Source organism: Nicotiana tabacum, chromosome 17 (assembly GCF_000715075.1).
Source record: "Nicotiana tabacum cultivar K326 chromosome 17, ASM71507v2, whole genome shotgun sequence".
NCBI lineage: Eukaryota > Viridiplantae > Streptophyta > Magnoliopsida > Solanales > Solanaceae > Nicotiana > Nicotiana tabacum.
The window spans coordinates 115,741,545-115,753,149 of NC_134096.1; the positions used below are offsets into that span (position 1 = coordinate 115,741,545).

Consider the following 11,605-nt stretch of genomic DNA (forward strand, 5'->3'; position numbering starts at 1 on the left):
TTGTAATTATGCATACTATTATGAATATCTAATTTGTTATCTAGGGTTTTGATGGAACCTTTTGGAGGATGAATTCGTGTTATGTTTTAATATAATTGAGCCGTTGGATTTCTCTATTTATTCAACTATGTGTTTGTTGCTGTTAATTGAATGGCCATCAATTGACTGTGCCTATTTAGTGTGTACTACTCGAGAGAGAGTATATATTTAGGTAGTTGTTGAACAACATCACTCCTAACGTATGTGAGAGATCAATACGGAGGGTTTAAAGGCGGGATTAGAGATAACGAAACCTTGGTGCGATCGTAGTGAGCGATGAAGTAAGTGCCAGCTAGTGTAGTTCGAGAGAATACATCTAGTAAATTGCGGTAATTGCTCGAGAGAGAATTACGATAACCAAAGTACTCACGATCGGTAGAGAATACTTAGGCAAAATTATAGAAGACACAACGGGAAGGATTCCGATAATTGGGGAAATCATAACTCTAAGCCTCCTTAGTCTTGTATTCAATCCTTATCCTTGTTAATTGATAGTTGTACTGCTTTCTAGTATTTGTTAGTTAATTACATAAAAATAAATATTATAATCTTTATAATTAGGAAATTGTTTGGACTTGTGTTTCTTAGCAATATTGAACAATTATAGCTTAGCCTTAGTTCTCTGTGGGATTCGACTCTGGACTCTTAGACCGGATTATATTTGCAGCGACCGCTTATCCTTTTGAGGATTAGAATTGGGCGTGACCAGTAAGTTTTGTCAAATACTTTAGAATGATTATACTCCTTTTGAACGTGTTAAACAAACTTAAATAATTGTTATTTGTAGGATTCATATTGTAGATTTATTGTACGAATAACAACGCTTGTTATTTTTATTTAAATGATTTTATATGTTAATCCTGCCCCCACGCCATAATTAACATAGGTAATCTACACATAATCAAGAAACAAGCTTAATTGAAGGCTGAGAGGTTTAAAGTTTTGGTTTGCTCCGGTGCAGAGGAGACTCTGCCAAATTTTTGATATGGAAAAATGAGGTAGGCTTGCTTAGTATTCTTAGACTCACTTAGCTCCAGTCATGGCCCTCGTCGGGTCGTGACATAAAGTTTGTTGGGTTTTCGCTCTTCAGTTTTCTATATTTTTTTTCTATTATTGTTTCAGTTGATAACAATATTAATTCATGTAATGTTAACACGGTCCCGAAGATGAACATTTCGGGTCGTGACAGCAAAATTGTCGCTCTATTTTTGACGAGTAAATTCGTAAATTAACTTTTGACTCAAAGCCTTCTCACTTTTAGTATAACTAGTCTCTATGTTTGTGGATTGCACGAGAAATGCATATTGATAGTAATAAACTTTCAATTGCATATGCTATTGAATATGTACACCATATGAAATTAGTTACTTAAAATAAATTAAAAAATGCAATATATCATACAAACCAAGTCATGAATAATGTTTGATATAATATAGGAGGACAAACTGAAACTAAACATTCTAGAATCACAAAGTTATGTAATAAAGTTGGAAAATAACTTAAAGAATGCACTATTATTTACTATTTTATGTGAAGTTATGATAATTTTTGTTAAACCTTAAGATATATGAAGTCTAATATATATCTCCAGATAAAGATATATTGATAATGGAGAAAACAAAGCTTAAAATTCATTTCGTTGCTCCTGTATTTCATCGAACTTTTTTCAGTTGGACGTTGTAGACATCAAAATTTTAACGGATCAGCCTAAATCCTAAATTCAAGATACTACAAGATGACTATTGATATTCTAGGAGTCTATTGTGGTTGCTTGAAGGCTACTCTACCAAAACCCTAGCTAGGAGGCTACTCTACCTCAACCCTAGGTCGCTCCTATAAAAAGGGTTACATATTCCCTTAAAGAATATCTCGAAAAGGGAGATCATCTGAGCAATTTCATAAACTCCCGAAATATGCACAAAGAGATCAAATATACGATCATGTCAAATATGTCTTGCTCAAAGTTTTAGCAACATTCAAGATCCAAAATGGAGTGTTGTTACATGCTTCTTGATCGTCAAATACATCAAGAAGATGCATATCATCCTACGTTCGAGAAATACGCCGCTAAGGCCCTCGAATTACGGATAACAAATCATAGGGAAGAATCAAGGGATAAATAGAGTTGTAACCTGCAATGTTTATCAATAAAATCCTTTTTTCTTTATAGTTGTTGGTGACTGCAGTTTTATTTTTCTGCATAAAATTTATTGCAAATAAATTGGTACGCCCAATGGAACTAGTTCTGCCCTTCATCTCTTACTCCTACAAATCGAATTCTACAAGTTTCAAAATTATATGTTGCGATAATTGAGTACTTCAAGTCTCGTCTTTAAGTTTCGGCAAGCCTACACCCTGACAAACCTTGAAGTACGTGGCATTTGTAGACATCAAAATTTTAACGGATCAGCCTAAATCCTAAATTCAAGATACTACAAGATGACTATTGATATTCTAGGAGTCTATTGGGATTGCTTGGAGGCTACTCTACCAAAACCCTTGATTGGAGGCTACTCTACCTCAACCCTAAGTCGCTCCTATAAAAAGGGTTACATATTTCCTTAAAGAATATCTCGAAAAGGGAGATCATCTGAGCAATTTCATAAACTCCCGAAATATGCACAAAGAGATCAAATATACGATCACGTCAAATATGTCTTGCTCAAAGTTTTAGCAACATTCAAGATCCAAATGGAGTGCTGTTACATGCTTCTTGATCATCACATACATCAAGAAGATGCATATCATCCTACGTTCGAGAAATACGCCGCTAAGGCCCTCGAATTACAGATAACAAATCAGAGGAAAGAATCAAGGGATAAACAAAGTTGTAACCTGCAATGTTTATCAATAAAATCCTTTTTTCTTTATAGTTATTTGTGACAGTTTTATTTTTCTGCATAAAATTTATTGCAAACAGACGTTATTCTGTTTCAATTATTACTCATTTTTAGGTCTAAAACTTTTAATTTCTTACCCACACATTAAAAACATATTTGTTTGTTTATACAAAAGAAATTATATTATACAAAAGTTATCGCTAGAAAATTATTCAACTCAAATTCTTATTAATCCAATCTATTAGAAAGCACATGAGTCATCATATGTCTATACACAAGTATACTTGCACATATCAAAACTATTTAGTATGTTCAAATCAATCATCACAAATAACATTGAGATGTAATTTAGTTTTTGAAAGTAATTTTTTATTATGAGTAGTTATTAATGGAATTTTTTTGAGTTCCAAATTACCATATACATATTAAAAGATCGTCATACCTACCAAATCAAATGCTGTATCCTTATTTTGTTTAAAGAAATAATTCATTTTTGAAGGGTTAAAAGTCGGTCACATAAGACACATCTTTGGGAAAAAAAGGAACTAATGTCCTAATCATAATAATTTACCCGTATTTTTTAAATCCTACATAAATTGATAGACTACTTTGGTATAAGTAATAGTAGAAAATAGAATTTTATTTAAAGACTACCTCTAATTTTGAAGCCGAAACAAGATAGGTGGCTAATTATATGTTCTACACGTTTAAACTTACTATAATTATTTATTCTTTTATTTATTCTTTCATAAGTTTAAAAAAAAGAGTTAGAATGGCATTGAAATATTACGTTATGTTGTGGCTTAAAAAATTGTACTTCTTGTTTTCCAATGATAGGTAACTTTAAGAAGTTCTATTATTAATTGGTAACAAACTCCTATATTTTATGCACTATAACTTGGTTCACGTTATTTTACGGTTTTAAAATTTTCTAGTATTAGTTGGTTTTAAACTCCTATATTTTAGGCATTAAATTTTACAATTTTATCCTATATTCTATTGTTTTTTTTTTTGAAGAAATAATTCAATTTTGAAGGGTATAAAAATCGGTTAATATTTCAAGGATATTTTTTTCGTGCAACATTTAGCGTGAAACATTCGTGCTTTTATAATAATAGTTTCTATTTACGTGTATTGCACGTTAATAATAACACGCGATGAATATGGTAATGAAAATCTATTGGAATGGCACAAGATTGATAAATCTCTAATCCTTTTCTATTTTGATTTTTTTATGAATTATTGAATGAGTATACACCTTGAATTTATCAGTAAAGCTAAAAGGCTCAAGATGTTCAACTCTTTGATCCTTATATACAATCCTAAATGAAAACAATGTTCAATACAAAGAAGAAAAAAATAATAGAGAACTAATAATAATTTTGGAGAAGTTTGCCGAATTTTGTTACTTTTTTCTAAAACAACACAACTTAAAACTAAAACTCCTTCAAATTTTTATGATGAAGAATGTGGAATAGTGTCTTCCTCTCCTCCTTTCTCTAAATAGATTCGTGCAATACGTTTATATGCATTGAATCGTAAATATAGTTCTAATAGAAAAATAAAAGGAGATCAAGTTACCATGTAACTGGAAACAAATTTTTTTTTTTTTTGAAACTTAAGTTCAATTATGAAAAGCAAAGGAGATTTAGTGGAATAAGGGAATGTGTTAGAGTTCATATGATGGAAGGACATATTTTATCTGATTGCGATTGATTTTGACTTATTTTTAATCAATAAAAATAAAGGACTGAAAAATAACCTAACAAACCTAGTTGTCCCTATATTAACATGTGAATAATTAACATGAAAAAAAATCCCGCCTAATACATAGTTTCAAGCTATATGCCAACCTTGAAAAAATAACAATTTTAGAGAAGTTTGCTAGATTTTGTTACTTTAATCAATTAGCTAAATTTATTTGTTAATAAGACATAATCCGGGATCATACTCAGGTAAAATATGTATCCGTCTCCTCGTCTAGCATACATCTTTTTAATTGTAGGCATCTCATATCCTCATCTAGTAAAAAATATATCCAGCTAGCGGTTGCACTTCTTTTAGATGGATTGAAAATCCGTGATATGGTGTGGTGGTTTAAATATTATAATTATAAACATTAAATTGCTTTATTAAAGAAATACTTTGACTTCCGACCATTCAAGCCATACAATTTTATCCTCTGATGCAAACTCAGAAAATTAATGACATAAAAACATGAGGGAATAAGTCAGTGCAATAAAATTTACTCACACAAAATATTTGTGGATACTCATCATAGTTAGCAACCCCAGAAAAGACAAAATTCATGTTTTGGCAATATAATCTCTGGCACTCCTTCACCATCATGTATAAATATTTGCCATGCATATTGAATTTTTTTGATGAAATCTCTTCACATAAATTATTAGTGATCTTCTCCAATTCATTATGGCAATGATCCTGCTCTAAAGAACTAAGTTTGAAATCGAAGTTAAAGTACCCAAACTATTTATTAATTACATAATAATACTAATAATTCCTAAAATAATTCATTCCTACAAAAGCGACTCCTAATTACAAAAAAAAAAAGTACATTGAAAGAAGTGCAATGCAAGAAAGAAAACTCTTGTCTATAGTTGATTGTAAGGCTTTTCGTCATCTTGTGCATCTGCTAAACTTCCTCCACTCTTCTCGTAATTAAGCTTCCTTTATGACGCAATTGCAAACATCTTCCAACCATTTAATCTTTCAATCAAAGTCTTCCTAGCCAACATTCAAGTGGTTATTATCTAATCATTCACGAGCATCTCTTCAGTGATTGATAGCTCATGGTCTTGCAACGCAACAATCAAGCTTTCATTAATTGACTACCACATACTCACCAATTCACATTGGTTTAGTATCAACCAATTACCGAATTAATCTTTTTATAAAGCCACATTAAGGTAGCCGACAACTTTTAAAGTTTAAAATTACACGTATGTGGTAGCTTCCCAAAAGGATTCAAACATGTGAGGAAATTTCAATCCCAAAATTTCCCTAACTCTCTCATACCACGACGTTTCGCACTACAACGTTTCACGCCAGAAAGTCCATCGCTTCCAAGAGAATGAATAAACGAAGCGGATTCAATTACAATGTCACTCCATTGTCTCTATTACCTTCTTAACAAGCAACTCTCAGTATCCAATTTCTGCTAATTCGCATATGTCTCAAACTTGAGTACACGTTGATGATTCCAAATCCCTTACTGTACAATGGCGTAACGTTGCATACCGAGACGTTTCACTCCAAAAAATAAAGCGCTTGGTGCTCTGTTCTATCAATCAGATGATGGCCTTGGTGCTTTTTCTATCAATCCTGTTGGCAAATAGTTCAGAAGAATGTTAATGGGTTTGTAGTGGCTTTCTTTGACGGAGCAGCTATCTCTAGGCTTATCTCGCACACATGCTTGGTGATGATACCAACCTCTAATCCCTTATGATTTTTTTTTTTAAAATTTCTTGGTTTATATAAATGATGATAATTGAAATTCATTAATTAACCCTAAACCAACTCATGTTTGCACCTTTTGCAAAATTATTGCTTTTGTCTACTTCACTTATATTGGTTATCCTCATCTTTGTGTTAAAGTCGTCGGAGCGACAAGCTGTATGGAGCATGGGGATTCTTTGGGTAAATTCAAAAATAGTCTGATTTACAAGTGTTAATTTAAAAATAGCCACAGTTTCAAAAGTAATCGAAGTTTAGCCACTTTTAATGTAAAGATAAATCTGAACGAAAACGTTCAAAATCCGGAAAATATTCCAGCATAATATACTGGAGGTCCGGTATAATATACCGGTCCACCATAATATGCTGGAAGTTCATACACAGTTGATCCAATCTCCAGTATATTATGCTGGAACTTTTCGCGTGTTGGAGTTCCGGCATAATATGCCGGAAGTTCTTACACAGGTGCACCAATCTCCAGTATATTATGCTGGACCGGTCCGTGTTGCAGAAAAATAGTGGCTATTTTTCAATGACTTTGCAAATGCTGACTATTTTTGAATTAGCAGTCCGAAAACTGGCTAGCCCGTGCTATTTTTACATTCTCTTACTTCGTGTCCCTTTTCTTTTGGCCTTCACATTGTTAGTGTGGGATTTATGTTTTTAAAAAAAAGTGTGAACACAAAACTACTTAGAATAGCATTTGCAATTGGTATTTGCAGCATTATACATTCTATAACTATATATATTGAAAGTACGCTTGGTAAATAGTAATGACATAATTTTCAGTTTGTATGCATTGCCATGTTCAACCGAGATTGAAAATGTGTATGGTCAGTCAATATTGCAAAATTTAACACCTGTGTGCTTCTCTGTTCATTGTTTTCAATTATATTGGAGAGGTTAAGAACTTGAATCTTGATATTTGCAGGCTATTTGCTCTATATGTGCCATAGTGACCAATTGCCAGTGTTGATCAGTTTATTGTGTGTCATTGCTTCATACTGATACTCATATGTGCAATGGATATTGGACTGTTAAAATGGTTGTACTTCCTATTTTAAATGGTTTATGTCTCCGTCCAAATAATAGGGAAGAAAGCATGTTTAGAAAAAAGGTGAGCAACTATATTTTGATGGATGTAGTCATTCATGGGTTTAAAGTGGGTGGTGTTCCTGGAGGAAAATTGATGAATAAGATGGAATAGTTCATCACATATCATCAAAAAAGCCATCTTTCTATTGTTTAAGATGAACTTATTATTTTCTTTTTGCAGGACACGAGGTTTACAACTTATGATTGCCGAATCGAGATTCGAGATTTTTCTGCGGCTTCCCTTGGTTGGATATTGTATATTCCTGCTTGATCCTAACTTTAATTTCTTTCTCTCAATAGCCTGCTGCAACACTTTGGAAGAACAAGGAAGGTGAGAGGGCTCTCTAGCACTTTTATTTAAGTGAAGCCTATATCTAAGCACTTCGATGAAAACTTCAGCATTTCTTTCCCTCTTTCTCTGTAAAAATAAACTTCAATAGCATTTCTTTCGCTCTCTCTGTTTGTCATTCATCTTCAATTTTGCTTTAGCTAAGTACGATTACATAAATGTATATATGAAATATGTGAATTGATCAATTTTCAGATAATTCAGAGGCTTTCTCAGTTAGGTTGTTAGGGATATCATGAAAGTTTTGTTGGGGAACTTTTGTTTTGGCTGAAGATTGAAGAGGGAGGTTTTGGAAAAAGTAATAGCACACAAGCTGTGGAAGAATGGTACAGGCAGATGCCGATATTCGCCCATTCATATATCACTGCTTCAATTGTCACCACCATCGGTTGTTCTCTTGAGTTATGCTACATATTAAGGAAAAGCATTAGATTATCAAGATTGAACCTTTATATAAAGCACGGACAATAAATGCTGACATGACACCTCTCTTTGCTTAGGAATCATATTTATCCTTTTTGTCATTTTTTTTTGCTTATTTTCCACAAATAAAAAACTGAAAAGTCGCTTCTTATAATCCTGCTCAAAACACCTCCATCTTAAACGCCTAACGGATATCTCTTTTAGCACCGGTTACACAATACTGACTCGCTCCATACAAATGTTAAACAATCAATCTCCATGGGTCGGGTGTCGAAAACTGCACAATTTCCTGCTCTATCAGCTATCAAATTGCTCTATCAGGCAAGTCTCCAATTCTCTTATTCTTCTCGCGCTTTTTGTTTTTGTTGAGTTGATTCATGCGTTTGTTTCTTTCAACATTGATAATTCAATTTTCTGTTAGCATTGTCTCTGAAATAATGAATTTCAAAGCATTTTAGAACTGCAAAACTGATTTTTTGTACTAATATTGAGTGAGGACCGAGGATGAATGTGTTGGACTATGGTGTCTAAAATCTAAAGATTCTTAAGGTTTCTTCACTTAGTTATACTCTGATGAATTCTTGTGTTGGTTTTATGAAAATCGAAAATTTAAATGCTAAACAAATTGTTCGAACCAAAACCTTCTATCCTTGATTCGTTTTAGGACTTCATTCGCCAGACTTTGAGAACGTCATCAAAGCATCGATAACTGTTGTAGTATTAGTTTTATCACCTTCTCTTGGGGGTCTCTTGCTTATGCTTATTGTATGAGGAAGACTATTGTGGTTGAGAAAAACGTATTATCCATCGGTGAGGCTAAGGTACCATAAAGTTATTATTGCAAGCTGCCAAATATTATTGGCTTGAATTTTATTTGAACTTGCTCTTTTTTACTTCCTAATTCATTGAGCCCGGGTTGAGTCGGTTGACCTATAATTTTTCAAATTCTTACATTCTGCTTTCAAAAAGAATACTAGACAGATCAAGTTGTGATTTTCTGTGAAAATTCTTTCTCTTTTCTTTTAATTTTGGTCTGGGCAGATGTTGTGACTCTTGCTGTTTATTGGGGAAGCGCTATAATAGTGCCGGTCTGATCCTGATATAAGTTTACAATAGTTGTATGTTTCAATTAGGTCTGCTCAAGGTTTATTTGATCGAAGTTGTAGTAGTTGTTGTAGTTACATGGAGGAACGTGTCAGAGCGCAAAGCACCTGAAATCACTCTTGCTAAAATAGCGCAAAAGCAACATAGTATTCGGGATAGAACCATGAGAAATTTGAGTTAGTGATTTTTTCAGTTGAAGATAGTAGCAGAAGATGAGCGAGAGTTTCTTTTAAGATTTTCATTTGTTATCATGGAGGTTCCTTTGATGGATGGAAGAAGCAGTCTGATCTGAATACTGTCCAAAGGTAAGTATCTGTTAACCTTACCTGTTCATATCATGAATGGAGTGTCACATGCATAGCATTTCATGTGGCAACTATCTTGAGCAGATGATATATTTTTGAGTTTAACATTCTTTTAGCAGCATGATGCTCACAGTTACTTTATAAATCGTTCATATTGTAAATGGTTATGTTCAAGTTGCTGGATTCTTATGACATCTTAAGTGAATCTGTATCTTGTAGTTTACTTTTCTGCTTTCATTTGCTTATCTAATGGGGATATGGAGATGTTATACTTTGCATTGTAAGTTGTTTTTCAAACTACATTCTTTAGGCACCTCCCTGTTGCAGCTTTAGAGAAGGAACTGTTAATGATAATAAAAGCAAGATTGTGAAAAATATAGATCCTCATGGAAGATATGTTAGAAATAGTTACACATTGAATTTCAAGACATTGATAATAGCCGCTTGGTAGATCAGTTACCCTTTGGCATAGGCTATTCATCAAATATTTTATCTACTGGACCGTATAGTTCTTCCTGCCTATCGATAATTCAATGCAGATACTTTAGTTTCAGAGTTCAAAATATTAACATGAGATTGATACAATGAAGCTCACTATGAGACTCAGTATTTGAGTTGTTGGTAATTTAATTTATCAAGCTTATGACAAAACTATTTATTTATCAATTCGATGAGGTTGTGGTTGACTTGCTATTGCACTGAGAAGAAAACAGAGAGGAGCTCAGAAGCACAACATGAGAAGGAGAAGATTGAACTGCCTGCTGAAGAAAAGCAGAATGTTGAATTGCCACCTGAAGATTGATCATTTTACAGGGTGATGAGTTTATGACAACGTCACTCACCCAATTCACAAAGAACCTGAACGTGAGTTTCTTACAACACAAGTTAGTTGTATAACAGGGAAAAAAAACTGGAGGACACAACCCAGAGACTATTCAAGCCTGAGGATCATTTTTTAATTCTTGATTATTCAATCTTAACTTCTCTTTCTTTTTTGTTTGTCTAATCTTCTGAACAATCACTTTTGTAAGATCTTTTCTTTTCTCTTTATCTTTGTTTATTATGAATAATTCCTACCTCATTGTTTTTCTTTCCTCATTTATTTTCTTTGGTTAGTTCAACATTATGTATGTATATATGTATGTATCTGTGTGTGTATATGCTACTTGGCTTGATTTTTCTATGAAAGTTGGAGCTAGGTTTAATGGTTAGATGTAGTTTTCACAATTATGTAGGTTGTTCCTTTGTCTTGTGAGTGGAAGGGATAAGACCTGAATTTAAAGTCCATATTGCATTTTGAGGCTGTTCCTTTGGTAATTTTGTTTATGAGTTATCCTCAGGGACCATGAGTTTATAAATTGCATTTCTCTATTGTAGGTTGCTTATTAGATTATCTACAAAAATATGTTAAGCAAGAAGTGTTCTGTAACGATCCGATCGGTCGTTTTGAATATTTGTACTTTGCTCGATAGTTTGAGGGCATGAGTAGCTCAGTATGATGTATTATGACTTGTGTGAATCGTCGGTTTTGGTTTTCAAGTTAATCGGAATCGATTTGTAAGAATGAATTTCACGATTGAAGCTTTACGTTGGAAGAGTTAACCAAGTTTGACTTTTGTGAATTTGACCCCGGAACGAAGTTTTGAGTGTTTCGTTAGGTCCGGATGGTGATTTTGGACTTAGGCGTATGCCCAGATTTGCATTTGGATATTTCTAGAAGGATTCGACGCTAATTGGCGTAAGTTGGAAATTTGAAGGCTTGGAAAGTTCATGAGTTTGACTGGGAGTTGACTTTGATGGTGTCAGATTCGGATTAGAATTTCGAGAAATGGAATAGCTTCGTTATGTCATTTGGGACTTGTATGCAAAATTTGGGTTCATTCCGGGTTGATTTGATATGTTTCGGTGCGAGTTTTGAAAGTTGAAAGTTCAAAGTTTATTTAAGTTCGAATTGATGTGCGATTCGTCGTTTTGAT

The 11,605-nt window shown here is 33.3% G+C and overlaps 1 long non-coding RNA gene across 4 annotated transcripts; it reads left to right on the forward strand.

Moving 5' to 3' along the window:
• The first annotated feature begins 5,231 nt into the window (after window positions 1-5,231).
• On the forward strand, window positions 5,232-10,705 carry LOC107762180 (uncharacterized). Of its 4 annotated transcripts, none has more exons than XR_012701437.1 (4): window positions 5,232-7,186; window positions 7,285-7,470; window positions 7,630-7,779; window positions 7,993-10,705. It is a non-coding gene; the product is annotated as an uncharacterized LOC107762180 (long non-coding RNA). The 4 variants fall into 4 exon arrangements; XR_001642728.2 differs by having other exon boundaries at window positions 5,277-6,315; XR_001642729.2 differs by lacking the exon at window positions 7,285-7,470 and having other exon boundaries at window positions 5,302-6,315.
• The last annotated feature ends 900 nt before the right edge of the window (window positions 10,706-11,605 follow it).